The sequence below is a fragment of the Felis catus genome, chromosome C1 (assembly GCF_018350175.1).
Source record: "Felis catus isolate Fca126 chromosome C1, F.catus_Fca126_mat1.0, whole genome shotgun sequence".
Taxonomy (NCBI): domain Eukaryota; kingdom Metazoa; phylum Chordata; class Mammalia; order Carnivora; family Felidae; genus Felis; species Felis catus.
This window is the reverse complement of record NC_058375.1, coordinates 73413105-73432302: the sequence shown is the minus strand read 5'-3', so window position 1 is coordinate 73432302 and position 19198 is coordinate 73413105. Positions and strand designations below refer to the sequence as shown.

The 19198-nt window shown below is 37.6% G+C and overlaps 1 protein-coding gene and 1 long non-coding RNA gene across 4 annotated transcripts in view; both read right to left on the bottom strand.

The window, feature by feature from the left end:
* HS2ST1 (heparan sulfate 2-O-sulfotransferase 1) overlaps positions 1 to 19198 on the bottom strand; it is a 175564-nt gene that overhangs the window by 70005 nt on the left and 86361 nt on the right. The gene's annotated exons all lie outside the window — the stretch shown is intronic.
* Positions 5084 to 10972, bottom strand: LOC123379677. The gene is made up of 2 exons (XR_006584467.1): positions 9568 to 10972; positions 5084 to 5853 (listed from the first exon to the last, which is right to left on the bottom strand). It is a non-coding gene; the product is annotated as an uncharacterized LOC123379677 (long non-coding RNA).

The window sequence follows — 19198 nt, the reverse complement described above, 5'->3', positions numbered from 1 at the left end:
AAAAAACACAAACCCTAACTGCTCTAGGATAATGATTTTCCAAGTGTACAATATATATTGGCTATTTCCTGTAATACTAACATTTCCAATCTCAAAGAGTTTACAATTTGTCATGGAATAATAACTTACTATGACCGTCTTCACTGGTATCTCATTGAGCCACTTACAAAAAATCCCATTTTTAACACTCGGAAGCAAATTAAAAGGTAGGTAGTAGTCTACTCATTTTTTAGATTTAATCAAGATTGGGGCGCCTGGATGGCACAGTCGGTTAAGCGTCCGACTTCAGCCAGGTCACGATCTCGCGGTCCGTGAGTTCGAGCCCCGCGTCGGGCTCTGGGCTGATGGCTCAGAGCCTGGAGCCTGTTTCCGGTTCTGTGTCTCCCTCTCTCTCTGCCCCTCCCCCATTCATGCTCTGTCTGTCTCTGTCCCAAAAATAAATAAATGTTGAAAAAAAATTTTTTTTTAGATTTAATCAAGATTAAGAACTACTTCCCTTGTAAAAGCAGCAAGAGAAAAACAGCTAGTTAGGAACAATGAAATCCCCCTAAGGCTATCAGCTTATCTTTCACCAGAAACTTCACAGGTCAGAAGGGAGTGGCAAAATATATTCAAAATGCTGAAAGAAAAACATCAACCAAGAATATCTGACCCATCAAAGTTATCACTTGGAATCCAAGGAGAGACAAGTTTTCCAGACAAGCAAAAGCTAAAACAGTTCATCAATATTAAATCAGCCTTACAACAAATGTTTTTATTTTTTAAATTTTTGAATTTTTTTTTTTTATTTTAGAGAGAGAGAGAACATAAGCAGGGGAGGGCAGAGGGAGATGGAAAGAGAGAATCCTAAGTAGGCTCCATGCTCAGTGCTGAGCCTATCGTGGGGCTTGTTCCCCAGCTGGGATCATGACCCGAGTCAAAATCAAGAGTCTGATGCTCAACTAAATAGGCCACCCAAGGCACACCTTACAAGAAATGTTAAAGGGACTTCTTTAAATGGGGAGGGTGGGGGGATGGGGTGGGGGGAGGAGAGGGAGACCATAAATAACAATAAGAAAATTATGAAAAAAAAATCTCACTGACAAAGGTAAGCATATAGTAAAGACCAACAACCTATATAGCTAGTATGAAAGTTTAAAGACAAAAGTAGTAAAAATATCTAGATCTACAATAATTAGTCAAGGATACAGAAAATAAAAAGATGTAAAATAGGACATCACAAACAAACTGTAGGGGGAGGGGAATAAAAATGTAATGCTTTGAAAATGCACTTGAACTTAAAAGACTACTAACTTAAAATAGACTGCTATATACATAAGATGTTATATATGAACCTCTTGATAACTATAAATCAAACACCTATAATAGATACACAAAAAATAAAGGGAACACCATATAAACATAACACCAAATCTCAAAGGAAGAGAAGAAACAAGAGGAGAAAAAAAGAAACAAGAGGAGAAAAAAAGAAACAAAACTAAAAAAACAATCAGAAAACTGACAAAATGGCAGCGAGTATATAAGAGCACTTCATATTCATGCTGCAGAGTCTTAGTAATGCAGTTTACCATAGGAGTCAGCCATTTAACTCTAGCAGAAAATTCATACTCCTCTCTAGAAAAGATTCTTCATTACTGATTACCTCTGAACAGCCAAAGGAGTTCTTGTAGTTGATTCATTCTAGTTTGCCAAATATATGCCAATAATCCCCTTGAGGAATATTTATGAATAAAATGATAACAATGTCTGAGATATGCTACAGAGGGAGGCATAAATGAAATAAGATTGTATGTGAGTTCATATTGCTGTATCTTGGTGATAAGTATACAGGGATTTATTTTACTATTCTAGTTATGTCTCTTGAAAATGATTCACAAATATATATAATCTCAGCTTTCATAACTGATTAAAACTTTTAAACAATGGCATTTATCATTATTATTTTTCAATCTAGAGGCTCATCATAATTAGAAGATTGGGTTTACAACACACTAAATGGATTAGGAAAACCAAAGACTGGGAATGAGTCAGATGAAAGGGAGAAAATTATTTTTATAAAGGGCAGTAATCACAGATGGTCAAATGGAACCAGCTGTTCATCCATACAATCTGTGGGAGTTAATCTGGAGCCTATTCAAAACTTTTAATTACACTGGTCTTCCAATATATACATTTCATAGCTTTTTAGGCCAAGAATATCTGTTGTTGGGACTACCTTCATTATCAAAATAACTGGGGGAGGGAGGAAACAGCAATAAAAAGAAAAGGAAAATGCATTTTTTAAATCTTTTTGTTCATGTTTATTTATTGTTGAGACCGTGCACACAAGTGGGTGAGATGCACAGTGGGGGACAGAGGATCCAAAGCGTGATCCGTGCTGACAGCAGAGAGCCTAATGCATGCAGGGCTCGAATTAAGGAACTGTGAGATCATGACCTAAACCGAAGTCGGATGCTCAACCAACTAAGTCACACAGGCGCCCCATAGAAAATGCATTTTTATTCAAACTAAGAACTCAGAATAAATAGTAAGCAAGACCATAAATAATGAGAATTCTGACTACTTTGGGAATTAACCCCTGATAGTAAAGAGCTATCCTAAACAATCTAGAATAATCTACAATATTTGCTCTGAGATAAAGCAAATAATTTCCTATAAACATCTATAAGTGAATCAAAATAACAAAATAAAGTCTCAAATGTATCAATAACAGAAAGAGAGAGGACCTTAATTCTGTCTTAAAAGTTAGTGGTTCAAATTAGAGCTTTAATTAAATTACCATTTTAATATTCAGCTCCATTTTTGACCTTTAGAATTTATGCAGAATTAGGAAAGAGAACTGACACACCAGTTACTCCAAAATAGATGAATTTTCTTCCAATACTGTTCATAGTACTAATATCTTCTTCAAATATAGAGAAGTTTATACATTTCAGTTGCACATCATCCAGTCAATTTTAGTTTTTCTGTGATAGTCAAAAACGTTCTCATGAGTCTGGTATTCTCAGTCCACTCATGAGCAATCCTTTTGGTATGAGCTATTTGCACAATAGTGTTTATTGATTAACTGAGACACTTAAGAACAACTATGTTCTTAATTTTCTTCAGCTATCATCATTGGAGTCCTAGTCAATAGATCACAGAAGTTTTTACATTTTAAAACTGACCTGCAATCATTTTTAATAATTAACCATGTGTAATTCAATTCTCTCTTGTGACAATGAAGAGAGAATGGTACACTGAAGCAGTAAATTATGCCATAAAATATTAGAATTATAGTATCATAGTAGCAGGGTGGAACATTTTCCATTTTAGAGGACTAACACCTGCACTTTTTCATTTGTCCTTTAAAAAACTGTCACTCAAGGGGCACCTGGGTGGCTCTGTCAGTTGAGCATCCAACTTCAGCTCAGATCACGATCTCATGGTTCGTAGGATTGAGCCCCGTGTCTGGCTCTGTGCTGACAGCTCAGAGCCTGGAACCTGCTTCAGATTCTGTGTCTCCCGCTCTCTCTGCCCCTCCCTCGATCATGCTCTGTCTCTCTCTCTCTCTAGGAATAAACATTAAAAACATTTTTTTAAATTGTCACTCCATATTTTTAACTTTTCAAACTTTGCCATTTTCATTATCTAAACAACGTTCTGTTTGTTATCATTTTAATTAATATTGCAATAGTGCTTTAAATCAGCAAATCTTAAACGACTGTATAGTGAATATTCGGTCACAGTTTACAAACTAGGAAAGATCTTCGAGAAGTCCTACTCAAAGTGCTCATTTGAGAGCAGATGAGGACCCTGTGCCTGAGTGTAAATTAAATTCGCTCCTTTCTAATCAACAAACGCTGGCTACCAACACCAAAAAAAAAATTTTTTTTTCCCAGCCTAATTCAATGGTGCACTAGTGCTTTAGCTGATTTACATTCTGGCACTAGCACCACGGACTGGTAATAAACATTTGTAGACCGGCAGGCAAGCAACCCATGGACCACACTCTTGAGGTGCACTGTCTTACAGATGATCTAGTGCAGTGGTTCTCACTTCTGGCTCCACAAGAGAATCAACCGGGAAGTGCCAGAAAACAGGAACATCTGGGCCCTGTTGCAGAGATTCTGATTTAATCAGTACTGGCTGAGCCTGGGGCATAAGTACTTTTGCTGATCTAGGCTCATCCCATTCTACACATGATAACCCTGAGGCTAAGAGAACCAACTCATTCCCAGCTTATGAGACCTGAGAATCACAGAACCAACTTTCAGTGCAGTAACTTTTCACTACACTCCCAACATAAGATTGGTTACAATTATTACAGCACTATTTTATATTCAGGATATTGGAAAAACAGTAACGTTTGTGAAATTTTTGCTTTCTAACTATTGAAATAAGGGACAATAAAGTATAAAGAAAGCATGATATGGTTAAATTTAGGTTATCTAATTTTTAAAAAAATTTTTTTAATGTTTTTTATTTTTGAAGGAGAGAGAGAGAGAGACAGAGCATGAGTCGGGAAGGAGCAGAGAGAGAGGGAGACACAGAATTCGAAGCAGGCTCCAGGCTCTGAGCTGTCAGCACAGAGCCCGATGCAGGGCTCGAACTCACAAACCACGAGATCATGACTTGAGCCGAAGTCGGACGCTTAACCGACTGAGCCACCCAGGGGCCCCTAGGTTATCTAAATTTAAGTTAAATTTGGGTTGTCTTCCTTAAGATACAAATAAATTTCTGTTACCTGAGATAAATGCAAAAGGGGACATTACTAAATTAAATAATCTGTGCTTTTCTTCAAAATACTGACATCAATTCTCGAGCAGCAAGCTATTAACAAATTAGTTTTAATGTCAAGTGTACATATGTTTTTTTCTAATTTGAAAAGATCCTATTAGCATCAAAGGCAAATGGACTTTTATACCTTTCTCTCCTGATTTAATGCTCAGTGTGAAAACAGCCAGCCAGCTTCTCCTGGCCAGCAATGAGGATGTTTTCAATAAGGAGCCCAGGGCTTTGTAACTCTTTCTATAACGCCTATAAACCAGCGAAAGCATAGATGGGAGCAAGCTAGAACTTACACTTGTACCTGCTGGAGTGCTTTATTTCCCCTGCATTTGAAAATAAAACTGTACATTGATTTTTCTTTCCTTTTTTTTTTTCATTTTTACTGAACTACTTTTCTTCTGGGGCATGAAACCAAGAAGCAGTATATATGTTATAAGTGAAACTCAATTCTACTTATAAGACCAATACATTTAAACCTGGTCTTTACCCATTTGTATGTGTCATATGAAAATGTTTCTTCACCTTTTGGAGCTTCAGCTTCCTGATCTGGATAAATCTTCTAGCCACTATCCCTAAGTGCCCTGCCCTAGATGAACTGGGTGCCTCTCCGTTTTATTTTAGCCTCTAATATACAGAGAGCTATCTCATTTTAATCAGGCTACATGGAAAAATTAAAGAAGAATATAAGATAGCATGTAACCTTATAACAAGTATTCAACTGTGTGGTTCAGGTGGTAAAAGCTATACATTTTGGAAGAAAGGGGGACAAATGAGACCTAGGATTGTTTTGTACACGAGATGGGATCTGACCTGGGCTTCGGAAATGGGTAGAATTTCAAGATGGAGGAAAGCAATGAAGCACAGTGTATTAGTCTGCTGGAGCTGCTATAACAGAAACACAGACTCAATGGCTTTAACAATATACATTTATTTCTTATGATTCTGGGGGCTGGGAAGTCCAAGTTCAAGGTGCCGCTGACTTGGTTCCTGGTGAGAGCTCTTTTCCTGACTTAAAGATGGCCATTTTTTGCTGGTGGAAAGAGTTCTCTGATGTCTCTTCCTCTTTTTAAAAGGGCACTAAATCTTCTCATGAGGGAGTTAATGCCAAAAAAAAATCCAGAAATAATGTAAGGAAGTATTTTTTAATATTGTAAAATAAAACTAATCATCTCCCAAAGGCCCCATCTCTAAATACAATCACACTGGGGGTTAGGGCTACAAAATATGAATTCTGGAGGGGTACAATTCAGTCCACAGTACAGTATTCCATCAGAGAAGAATAGCATTACTGAAAGCATAGAGGTGGCAATGAATACAGCATGTTAATGGCATTAGGCAGAGACTTCTTTAGATCCAATGAAACTTGGAATACAGTAGAAAATTCAAGGGATATAAAGAATGGGATAAAATTCTGGGAGATCTAGAAAACTAGCTTAAAATTTGACAACGCTAGAAATAAGGAGATACCAAATGTCACAGAACAATGCAGTGACAAAAGGAAAACATCCTTTGAGACTAGCATGGCAAAAAAGAAGCATGGCTTGCAGTAAGAGTTCCCAAAAACCCCAAATGAAAACTTTAAATCAACATGTGCCCATATTAACTCTGTATACAGGGGCCCTAGAGACTCAAGAGTTGAGATGGCCTAGGGATAGGTATGAACTTGAGATGTAAACAACATTGTCACATTAAATGTAGTCAAATTAAATGTTAAGGAAGTTATATAACAACCTCAAAGTTGAAAATCTGGGTAAGGACTACTTAGATACTTTATTTTTCACAATCACTGTTTTTGATTGACTTCTCTCAACCACCATCATCCTCATCCTATCACGATCAAAACAAAATACAAAAACAACCAAATACCCTTTGCACCAGCCCCTCTCCCACCACAATGAATTTAATCTAAAAGAAAACACTTGGGTAGGTTTGTTTCTCATGTCCGAACTGAAGATGCCCAGTTCTTTTTTTTTTTTTTTTAAGTTTATTTATTTATTTTGAGAGAGAGCATGAGTGGGGAAGGGACAGAGAGAGAGAAGAGAGAAAACTCCAAGCAGGCTCTCCATGCTGTCAGCACAGAGCCTGATGCAGGGCTTGAACTCACAAACTGCGAAATAATGCCTGAGCTGAAATCCAGAGTAGGATGTTTAACCAACTGTTCCCCATATATCCAGTTATTTCAACCAGGAATAGAACACTAGAGCAAATTTTGTTTTGTTACCTTTGTATAAAAGAGCCTCTGATTTCAGTAGAGATTAAAAAAAAAAAAACTATACTTTTTAGTAGAAACTTACTTTTTAATAGAAAAATAACAAAAGAATAGTGGCACTATATTTCAGAAATAATCGGCTTTCCTATTTTTACAGTAGTTTTTTTTTTTTTCTCCCATATAATCCTTTTCAACCATTGAGTGTAAAAATGATGGGCCATTATTACCTTTAGCTCTTGGTAAAGAACAACAGTATCTTAGTCCATAGGATCTTCCACTCAAATAGAGTATATGCTTTTTAGGAAATCCTCTAAAATACATTGCCATCTCCCAAAATTAGACTGCAAATGTGTGTGTGTGTGTGTGTGTGTGTGTGTGTGTGTATCCAATCCCACTGTTAAAATTTCCAAACTGGGACGTTTTAATTCGCTTTATAAATCTTTCCATTTACTTAAAGGGTGGTAAACAAAATAATGTCAGTTTCATGTGGAAGAATAGAGAGCAAAATCTCTTTAGAAAAATTCCCTAAACTGAGTATACCCACCATAAAGGAAATATGGTGTTATTTGTGGGAAGGCTCTTCAACAGTTATCCAAATTATTTTTTAAGACAGTAGAATTATTTTCTTCCCCTAGTATTTTGCAAATTAACCAAATAAAAACAGAAAAATGTGGCAGTGCTCTGATTTGAAGGGTGATTTGAAGCCCAACAGGCTTCTACCCTGGCTCTCAGAGCTGGCATTGAGGCACATTTATTTGTAAGACTCAGAGATTACCTGGTACACTATTTAGAAATCACTGCTCAGATTCATCTCAGTTGGGAGTTTCAATCTGGAGTTCTCCCGACATGAAAATCATTTGACTGGTAGAGATATCTGAACGGTCTACTTAAGTAGTCATTCTCTAGTGTTATCCTGTATTGTTTGGCCCTTCAAAGGAATCTTTGAAGTAGGAGGGAGTTAATGCCAGAAAATATCCAGAAATAACATAAGGCAGTATTACTTAATATTGTAAAAACTTCTGTCCCATTCTGGTAACAAAAAAAAAATTTTCCCTTCTTCTCAGTTGAGGATCTGTAACGTTTCATCCCCATCGGTTACTGAACTTTACTCCTGTGGATTGTATTACAAAACACCACCTTTTGGGGGTGCCTGGGTGGCTCAGTTGAACAGCCAACTCCTCATTTTGCCTCTGGTCATTATCCTAGGGTCATGGGATGGGCCCTGCACCAGGCTCTACACTGAGCAAGGAGCCTACTTAAGATTCTCATTCTCTCTCTCTCTCTCTCTCTCTCTCTCTCTCTCTCTCTCTATATATATATATATATATATACACTGAGCAAGGAGCCTACTTAAGATTCTCATTCTCTCTCATTCTCTCTCTCTCTCTCTCTCTCTCTCTCTCTCTCTCTCTCTCTCTCTCTCGGTGCCTGAGTGGTTCAGTTGGTTAAGCATCCGACTCTTGATTTTGGCTTCAGTCATCATATCATGGTTCGAGAGTTCAAGTCCTGTATCAGACTATGTGCTGACAGTGGGGAGCCTGCTTGGGATTCTCTCCCCCCCTCTTTCTACCCCTACCTCCCCCTCCCCTGCACATGTTCTCACTCTCTCTCTCTCTCAAAATAAATAAATAAACTTAAAAAAAAAAAGATATTCTTTCTCTCTCTCTCTTTCTTTCCCTCTCACTCTGCCCCTCTCCTTGGCTCACACACTATAGCCAGAGGCATTTACTAAATTCTCCCAGCTCCAAATTAGATTTTTGCTATGATAATTCAATCACAAGCACATACAAGTGTATACTTAAAGCAGTAACATAAAACTTACAAAAATATCAGTTTTAGAATGGACCCTAGAAACCAAATAGTATCTGGTACTACCTTGTATCCAAAAGCATTCCTATTTCAATGGCAATAGTCACCATTTATTGAGGGCATAATCTACAACATGGTATTGGGTACTTTATCCTTTCTTAATCCTTACAGCAATCCCATGAGATACATTTTATTATACTTGTCTTGTAGTTAAGGAAATTTTAAAAGCTATTAAGTTTCTTACTCAAGGTCACAATAGTTCCTAAGTGGCAGGGCATTCAAACCCAGATATGCTTGGTTCTAAAAAAGAACTACAAATCTCTCCATTTCACCATTAATCCTGACAGGAATCTTTATACAAACAATTGCTACCAAAAGGCTTTATAACCACGCTCTCTCCATTGTTAATAGCTGTTAGCTAGCTCTTGCATTAGGCTGAAATTTGTCTCCCTGTATCTTCCATATCCATTATAGTCCTACTTTTGTCCTTTGAAAAAAAAACAGAACTTAAATAATGCCTCCTGATGACAGCTCTTCAAATATTAAAAATTTAACATATCTGCCCTTTGTACTATTCCCCTCCTTCTCTAATTTCTTCAATGGCTCTTCATCCCTTAGTTTCTCTACAATGGATTATGTTGCAGTAGCATGACCAAAAAAGATACATTTAAATCAAAATCCTGATAAAAGAATAATGTTCTAAGTGCAGGAAAAAGTGCACTGCTTGAAAACAAAACAAAACAAAACAAAAAACAAAAGCCAGTAATACAAATGAATACCTTAGTAACTCAATCCTCCCCAGTCTGTTTTTCATTTCATATCCTGTGTATCAAATTTTCTTACAGATATGAATGTTAGGAGAAATGTCCATTTATCTTATTCAACATATCCTTATTTGTGTGCCTGGTAAGAGCTAGGTACTATGCACCCTGTTGAGGAGAGAAACATGAATAAAACAAAGTTCTTGTCCTTAAGGAATTCCAAGTCTGGTATTATCAAGATATTAGCATGTGCCTCAGTTTTATTCCGTTCATATAAACACACAAAAATTATTACTTTTTGTGCAAGTGACAGCACATTATACATACTATTCTCAACTCTTGTTTTTAAACATATCTTAAAGAACATTACACATCAGTTTATGGAAGCAGTTGTCCTTAACACAGCAGCGCAGTATTCCTCAGAATGCATGAACCATAACTTATTTACCCACTGATCTGCTAATAGACATTTAAGATGTTTATAATCTTTTATTACAAGCAATTGCTGCAGTGAATATCCTTGTAAATACATCATTTTGCATAAGTACTTATCTCTAGGATAATTAGAATTTATGGGTAAATGGGTATGTACATTTGTAATTTGATACATATCCTCAAATTACTATCCATAAAAGTTACACCAATTTCTGCTATAACAGAAATTTCTGTTCTGCTATAACACTCACTTTGAAATGTGAATTTTTTGCAACATAACTGATATGCTGGGATACAATGTGAGCACGACACAAACTTTGTGTTTGCTTATGGACTGACCCGATCCCTAAGAAGCTCTTGATAAATACAGAAAAATGCACCCAGAACCAAGCAAGGTAGGAATACACAAGTTGCATACACCTCAAACTAAACCAGGGACCTCAGTTTTCTGCTTATGTCACGAGTCACACTCATTCACATCTGATACTGCCAAGTTTCCATCCCATTTCAGATAACCTTCCTTCTGCCACTTCACAGTAACTCCCAAGGTGCTACTCTTCCAACGCCCAATGCCCAGGCACCCTGCCCTGTGTTTTTTTTATTGCACGATTTTGCCTATTAGCATAGTGATTTTTAGGAACACATATGTCAAATTATGGTACAACTGAATGTAGTCTCTTGTAACAACTTTTGAGGATGTCTGTTTTCCACTACCTATTAAAAAAGCATATTGGAAATATTTTAAATCTTATTAACATGATAGATAAGAAAGGTACCTTAGGGTTAACTTGCATTTCAGTTGTATTTTTAATATGAAGAAAAACTGTCCGTAAGAAATAAAAATATTCATTTTGCCACTTATTAAAACTAGTGAGGAGATGGGGCGCCTGGGTGGCGCAGTCAGTTAAGCGTCCGACTTCAGCCAGGTCACGATCTCGCGGTCCGTGAGTTCGAGCCCCGCGTCAGGCTCTGGGCTGATGGCTCAGAGCCTGGAGCCTTTTCCGATTCTGTGTCTCCCCCTCTCTCTGCCCCTCCCCCGTTCATGCTCTGTCTCTCTCTGTCCCAAAAATAAATAAAAACGTTGAGAAAAAAAAAAAAATTAAAAAAAAAAAACTAGTGAGGAGCGCCTGGGTGGCTCAGTCGGGAAGTGACTGACTCTTGATTTCAACTCAGGCCACGATCTCACAGTTGGTGGGATCCAGCCCTGTGCTGGGCTCCCGGGGCTCCAGGGTTCCAGGGCTCTGTGCTGCGTCTAAAGCCTCCTTCAGATTCTCTCTCGCCCTCTCTCTCTACCCCTCCCCTACTAGCGCGCACACCCATGCACACTTTCAAAATAAATAAGTAAACTTTAAAAGCTCCAAAACAAACAAAAGAGTGAATTATTTGTCAAATTAAAATAATCTGTCAAAATATACCTACCGACTTCAGCCATTCTAATACTTTTCCTTTCTAATCTCTCAAAAAAAGAATTTTAGGAATCCTGTGCCAAAATAGTATACCTGCTCCCTCCACACACATAAATTATCTCAAAGTATAAAACTGTCACTTTCAGACTGTTGTGTGATCTTCAGCACCACGTATTACAAGAAGCGTGACTAACATTTCCTAACAAAATAAAAGAGAACAAAACTTCTAGTTGAAATATACAGTTAATGAATCTGTGTTATCAACACGTGTATGAAATAATATTGTCAACTACCGACTATGAGATGGGTCTTATTTAATTTTTGTTTGAAAAACATGACAAGTAAGCTGAGGACCCTGACTTAAAAGGTACAGTACTTCATTATTTCAAGAAGTGATTCATTAAAGACAGAATCTTTATATGGCATACAGTTACTAGCTTAAATAATGAATCAATACCATGTGGTCTCCAAACAAGGTGTAAATTCAGCACTTCTTGCAAGCTCAAAATAGGAGTTATGGGGAGGGCAGATCCAGAGGGCTGGAAGGATGGGCCCACAGGGGATCTATTTGTATGTAATGAAAAAACATCATACTTAAGGACAAACCTTTAGGTTTGTACAGATAAAACATTCTCCACTAAATCCCTTAAATTACCCCTTAACTAACTTCCTAGTCAATATCTGAGATAGGGAAAAAGGTGATCCTAAATGGAGGAAGGGCAGCCAGGATACAAAGGAACTTGATATTAAAGGTGAAGAAGACTCTTGAGTATATTCTTTACAGAATGATGCTCAAAACTGTTAATGGTCATGCTTCATTTGGGTGAAGGCTAAAGACCTTGTTAGGTGAACTGTGTCCACTCAGTGATATAATAAGAAACATATACAGACATATCTATCTATCTAGACATATATATATAGACATATATATAGACATATATATATAGACGTGTGTGTGTGTGTGTGTGTGTGTGTGTGTGTGTGTGTGTGTGTATACACACACACTCTTCACCCCAGCTCCCGGCCAAAGCTCCTTAAATCCCTTGTAATTTCCTAAGTGAAAGAATGAAAGAAGCACCTTTTATTATATTTGGTTTTTTGTCCATATAAGTGAAAAGAGTGTCTTAGGTTCTTCATAACAAGCCCCTTTTAACCACATCTGAGTTTAAGCTAATAAGATGATTTTTGGAAAGTCCCTAGATAATCTCAGGATGGAGGGGTGGTGGGCGAGACTGAGTAAATCATTAATGGACAATGATTTAATCACTCGGGCATATAATAAAGTCCCATTAAAAAAAATCAAACCAAAGGAGCTGACACAAATGCAGGTGCTCGGAGAGTAGCATACCTGGAGAGGGCATGGAAGCTTGGCACCTCTTCCCCATACCTTGTGCTGTGCATCTCTTACATCTCACTGTTCCTGAACTGTATCTTTTTATAATAAGCTAATAATCTAGTATGTGAACTCTTTCTGAGTTTTATGAGTCATTCTAGCAAATTATCAAATCTGAGGAGGGAGCTGTGGGAATTTCCAACTTACAGCTTGTTGGTCAGAAGCACAGATAACAACTTGAACTTGTGACTAGCGTCTGAAGGGGGAGTGGTACAGACTGAGCCCTTAACCTGTAGAGTCTGACATGAACTCCAGGTGACTGGTGTCATAACTGAACTTTACAAAACCCACTTGGTGTCTGGAGGTGAGAAAGTTGGTGTGGAAAAACATGTAAGGTGGCAGTAGTGTAGAAGAGTCCAGAAAGCAGAAGAGGTGTCCCCTTATAGACACACACACTAAAATTCATGTACTGATGTCCTAACCTCCAGTACCTTAGAATGCGACTGGACTTGGAGACAGGGCCTCTAAAGAGATAATTAAGGTAAAATGAGGTCTTATGGGTGAGCCATAATCCAATTTGACTGGTGTCCTTATAAGAAGAGATTAAGGCACAGACAAGCGCTATTAACCAAGAAGGGTAGCCTCAGGGGAAAAAAAAAAAAAAAAATCAACCCTGCCCAAACACCTTGATCTCAAGACTTCTAGCACCCAGGACTGTAAGAAAATAAACTTCTGTTGTTTAAACCACCCAATCTGTGGTAATTTATAATGGCAGCCTTAGCAAACTGATACAGACCTAAAGAAAAGGGACAACAAAAACAATCAAATTAAGAACAGTATCTAAAATCTGTTTGAAACTCAGGACACACACTGCTACTTTGTGATTAAGAGTGCAGCAGAGGGGCACCTGGGTGGCTCAGTTGGTTAAGCCACTGACTTGTGATTCAGACTCAGGTCATGATCTTACGGTTCGTGGGTTAGGGCCTTGCATGGGGCTCTGTGCTGACAGCACAGGAGCCTGCTTGGGATTCTCTTCTCTCCCTCTGCTCCTCCCCTGCTTGCTCTCTCTCTCTCTAAACAAACAAACAAATAAAAGAATGCAGCAAAGCACGGATGGCTGGAAGTATGGTTTTCCTCACTTGCTGTAGCATTGTATCTACAGGCATAGAAAACAGAAAAGAAAATGACCAGAGAGCCAATCAGACCTGGGAATAAGAGGCGCATTTGTAAAAGTGTAATAGAGGCAAATGTACACTTTGGGAACTAAAATCGGTTGGAAGTACTCAACACTCTATATACTCCAGGGACCATCATTTTTATCTCCTTTTTTCTATGCTTAAAGAGATGTACAACTGCTAGAGTTCCATATGATAAGGGAAACTATTTTTATTCAGTAAATGTAAACATATTCCCAAAATAAAATTTAGCAAAAATTATACTGTCACATAACAACACCCCACCCACTCTCATAGTTAAGTCGCACAAAATAATGGAAGATATTCTCCATGGCAATAGAAAAAAGATATTTTTTTAAGGATATTCAAATTGACTTATACTATCTCCCTGCCTGCCTGGCTTCCATTATTAGTATACATATGAGCAAACTGATCAATTTCTAGGAAAGTCAGAAAAGTTTTTATTGTTGACAGCACAAACACACACTGTAGAGCAGATGCTGTCATCAAATCGTAGTATTCAGTTACTCTGCTTTGAAATTAAGTGAAGTACTTGTTTAAAAATGTTTTCTCATTAGAATGTACAATGATCATTTTAAATTCTATCTGCTGTAATGGGATATTTCTATCACCCTACAATCTGGACTATGCTATAAACACTATTGTACGTGAACAGATGGAAATCATAAAGTGATATTTAGCTACAGATTTCCTGTCATATAGTTTTGCAAACTGAAAAAGGAGAAATCAACATTTGCAATCAACTAAAAACAAAATACTATCTAGTAAGCTGAAGTGATGCTAATGTGACACAGGAATATAAATGCCTTCAATTTAATGTGCTGTAGATTTCAGGGAAAAAGAAAATATTAAAATGGTACCTCACAAAGTTCGTCAAGACTGTGACGTGTGGGGGTAGAGCTGGGGAAGAAGTGATATGTAAGTTATCTACAATAGACATGTCTGGCATTGTGCAAACAGTTTTAACTGATCAAGTGATACATGTTCCAGTGAACTTACACTTGATGGTTAAGAAATATCCAAGAGTATTAGAGAATACCCTTTGAACTTCAGAGTCTTAATTTCTTCTTAGAGAAAATGGGGTGATCATATTTGTAATACAGTTCATAAAATTACTAAGGAAATTAATAAATTTATGCATAGTACTATAAACTGCAAAGTGACTTTAATTCCACAGAGGTGTTTTTTTTAAACTTAGTAGATGGATGTCTAATCTGTTAACCACATGACATAAGGTCACATTGCTGATGCATATATCAAAATTCTGAGTCCTGAACTTACAGTTAAAAAAATCAATAGTCATCAAAATTAACATTCAGATGAGACATACTCCCCTCGTATGCTCAAGAATAGCAATCTAAAGAAACATCTTAATTAGAAATTTATATGTATTAGACTCCATGCATTTTATAAACACACAGTCATGGTCCAGTTAGGAATTAAAAGCCACCCAGCAATTTGAACAGAAGGAGTTTAATATAAAGAATTATTAACTAAACAGGGTATTTAAGTAATAAGAAATTAGCTACCAAGAAAAGAACTCTGAGGAGTAAAAAGAGCAGATGCAAGGAGCAACAACTAGCCCTAGGACTGAAAGAGTGACCAAGAAAGAGCCCCATATCCCATGCCTGGCAAAGATCCATATATTTTCGGAAAGGTCACAGTTAAGACTCACTGGATGGTAGAGTTCTGTGGTGCTGCACCAGCAGAACTTGCTGGAAATCCATCCTCAAGAATGTTAAAAAAAAAAAAAACATTCATGGGGGCGTGTCTCGCCAGAAGCACTCCATTATGAAACCACCCAGAAGCTGCCGGCTGTTGTACACTGCAGAAGCTGGACACTGTGGTTGTAGCCACTACAGGCAACAGAAGTAGTCGGCTACAAAACTGCCTGGTCGGGGGAGGTGAAGGTGATAAAGGACTCACAGGAGGAAGCTACTGGTTGTTGGGAGTTGCTGGCCATCTGGTTGCAGGAACCAGGGAAGCTGCAAACACCCCGGAACCATAAAAGAAACTTTCCTCCTTCAATGGGACTGTCCCAGCAAACTCAACTGACAAAACCTGACACCATGCCAACTGGTCAAGGGAAAACATTTAAAAGGGACACCCCGATTTTTGCTGAGCAGCCAATGAAGGGTGAATATGGAGTTGAGAGGTAATAAATTGATGAGTGGAACACTGAGCTACAATTCTAAACTGCTATACATTTTACCTTGAAAACTAAAACTAAAGATATATTTGAATGAGTCAAGGAAAAAAGAATCTTAGATAAAATCCATTCTTTGAATCCCAGTTTTCCTAATTTAACAATGAAAGAACAACTATTCACATTTAAGACTTACTCGAGGGGAACAGATTAATAAAATACAAAACTGAAGATTCTCATTTAGGGCCTGTTTTCCCTCTGAAACCTAAGCTAAGCCAGGGGGAAAAACACACTTGTGAAAAAAACAGAAACATAAACCTCATATGCAGTTACTATGCAAATAACTAGTTTTGCCAAGTCTGCTCCTGTTGAAACCCGAGACCTAATGACTGTTTCCATTCCCTTTTGCTATCCTGCCTGCCAAGCACTGCCAAGTGTGAGCTGCTAATATTTAAAATATTTCTCCACACCAAGTAGGTATAACATACTGGTTAAAATGGTTAAACAATAGTATATGATAAAAGTGAAGAAAATGTTAATTAAAAAAAAAAGAGAGAGAGAGAAAGAAGCAGCCAGATGCAATATCTGATCTTGGTTCCCTTCACTATGAATTTTAAAGCCTTGGCCTAGAAACCTTACTCACTTCCATGTTGATGATTAAATCTTCAATTCCAGGCTAACTTCTTTCCTAAATTCCAGACATACAACATACTGTATGAAATTACCAAGCACCTAGAAAAATATATAAAAATTCACCACCCTCCCACAAAAGGACACTAATAACTATGAAGGAAATTAAAATGGTAGTAAAAAATCTCCACCATACTCTAACTCAAAAGGCATCAGATACAAATCATTCACCACTGAGTTTTACCAATTCTTTTAAAAAGAATGAAATTATGGAAGGAAAACAGAATGCCATTTTATGAGGCAATTAATACCTTATACCAACTTCAATAATATAACTAGACACATATAGTACAATAAAAGAATTCTGCACACCAATATACCTTATAGACACAGATGTAAAATCCTAAGTACTGGCAAATTAAATGTAACGTTAATAATAATGGTAGTAGTTAAGTCCATCAAGACTTTATTTTTTTTTAATTTTTTTTAATGTTTATTTATTTTTGAGACAGAGAGAGACAGAGCATGAACAGGGGAAGGTCAGAGAGAGGGAGACACAGAATCTGAAGCAGGTTCCAGGCTCTGAGCTGTCGGCACGGAGCCTGACGTGGGGCTTGAACTCACGGACCATGAGATCATGACCTGAGCTGAAGTCGGACGCTTAACCGACTGAGCCACCCAGGTGCCCCTAGACTTTAAAGGATTGTAATAGTCAAGACTTGGAAAGAACCTAAATGCCCATCAATGGATCTATGGATAAAGAAAATGTGGCATATATGTAAGGGAATTACTGTTTAGCCATAAAAAGGAAGGAAATCCTGACATCTGCAACCATGGACCTTGAGGGAATTATGCTAAGTGAAATAAATCAAAGAAAGATGAACAGTGTGTGATCTCACTTATATGTGGAATCTAAAAAAAACGAACTCATAGAAACAGAGTAGATTGGTGGTTGACAGAGGTAGGGGTGGGAAAAATGGGGGAAGATGAACAAAAGGTATGAAGTTCTAGTTTATAAGATGAATAAGTTCTGGCGATGTAATGTACAGCATAGTGACTACGGTATTGTATATATGAAAGTGTCTATGACAGTAACTCTTAAGTTCTCATCACAAAGAAAAAAAATCTGTAACTATGTGAGTAATGGATGTGTTAATTTAAATGTATTACGGTGATTTCACAACATATCCATGTATCAATTCATGCTGTATACCTTAAACTAATATAATGTTATATGACAATCATATATATCTCAGTAAAACTGGAAAAAAGACTAAGAAGGGTGTATCCAAAGAATGATAGGATGGTTTATTAATTGAAAAACTCAGTGTAACTTATTACATAAATAGGTTAAAGGGAAAAAAACCAAATTACTATTTCAGGGGCACCTGGGTGGCTCAGTCAGTTAAGCGTCTGACTCTTGATTTCGGCTCAGGTCATGATCTCAGTTTGTGGATGCGAGCCCCGCATCTGGCTTGGTGCAGACAGCATGGATCCTGCTTGGGATTCTTTCTCTCCCTCTCTCCCTGCCCCTCCCTCCCCTGTTCACTCGTGTGTGCATGCACACACACACACACACTCTGTCTCTCTCAAAATAAATAAATAAACTTTAGAAACATTCCTATTTCAACGCGTACCTTGGTTGTACCTAGAACTGAAACTAGTAGCTTTGGTCTTAACTGTATTCTTCCTCCTATGTTTTAGGTAATCAGATATGCACATGTAAACTACATAGTTCTTTGTGAACTTTTCCATATGTCTCATTTTTCTCTCATCCAATTCCTTTTAATCATACCTCCAGAGTGCCTTTGCTACTAGAACAGAAATACAACCACACTTGACTCCTTGCTCCCAAACAGATTCTCACCATCTCATGCCCAGATTATTAGAGTCTACTAGTGCGTCTGCCTCCAGCACCTTTACTTAGTATTGAATATTTTTATGCACTTGTTCTCTTTCCAAAGAGAAACTAATTTAATTTCTTTTAATGTTTATTTGTTTTTGAGAAAGAGCGCAAGTGGCAAGGGGCAGAGGGAAAGAGAGGGACAGAGGATCTGAAGCAGGCTCCACACTGACAGCAGCAAGCTTGATGCAGGGCTCCAACTCCTGAGCTATGAGATTCAGACCTGAGCCAAAGTTGATGCTCAACCGACTGAGCCACCCAGGCACCCCAAGAAACCTTATTTTAAAAAGACATCTCAATATGATTGATAAAAAGGAATAAAAAGAAAAAAAAGAGTTAAGAAAAAGAAAGCAACTATGTCAGTCTTAAGGGTCAACATACCTGCCATAACTGTGAAGCCTCTAAGCACTCATGGCAAAAAAGAAAATTCACTCTTTCACAGAAAACTTCATTATCAAAAATGAGGAAATATGCCACTTCTTACAAGATTGACCCCAAAATAAACTCTCTGAGAAACCTGTCATGTGTGAAATAATATAATACAATGAGCAGTGTCCTCAACAATAGAATTACAGTAAGTTGGGGGCGCCTGGGTGGCTC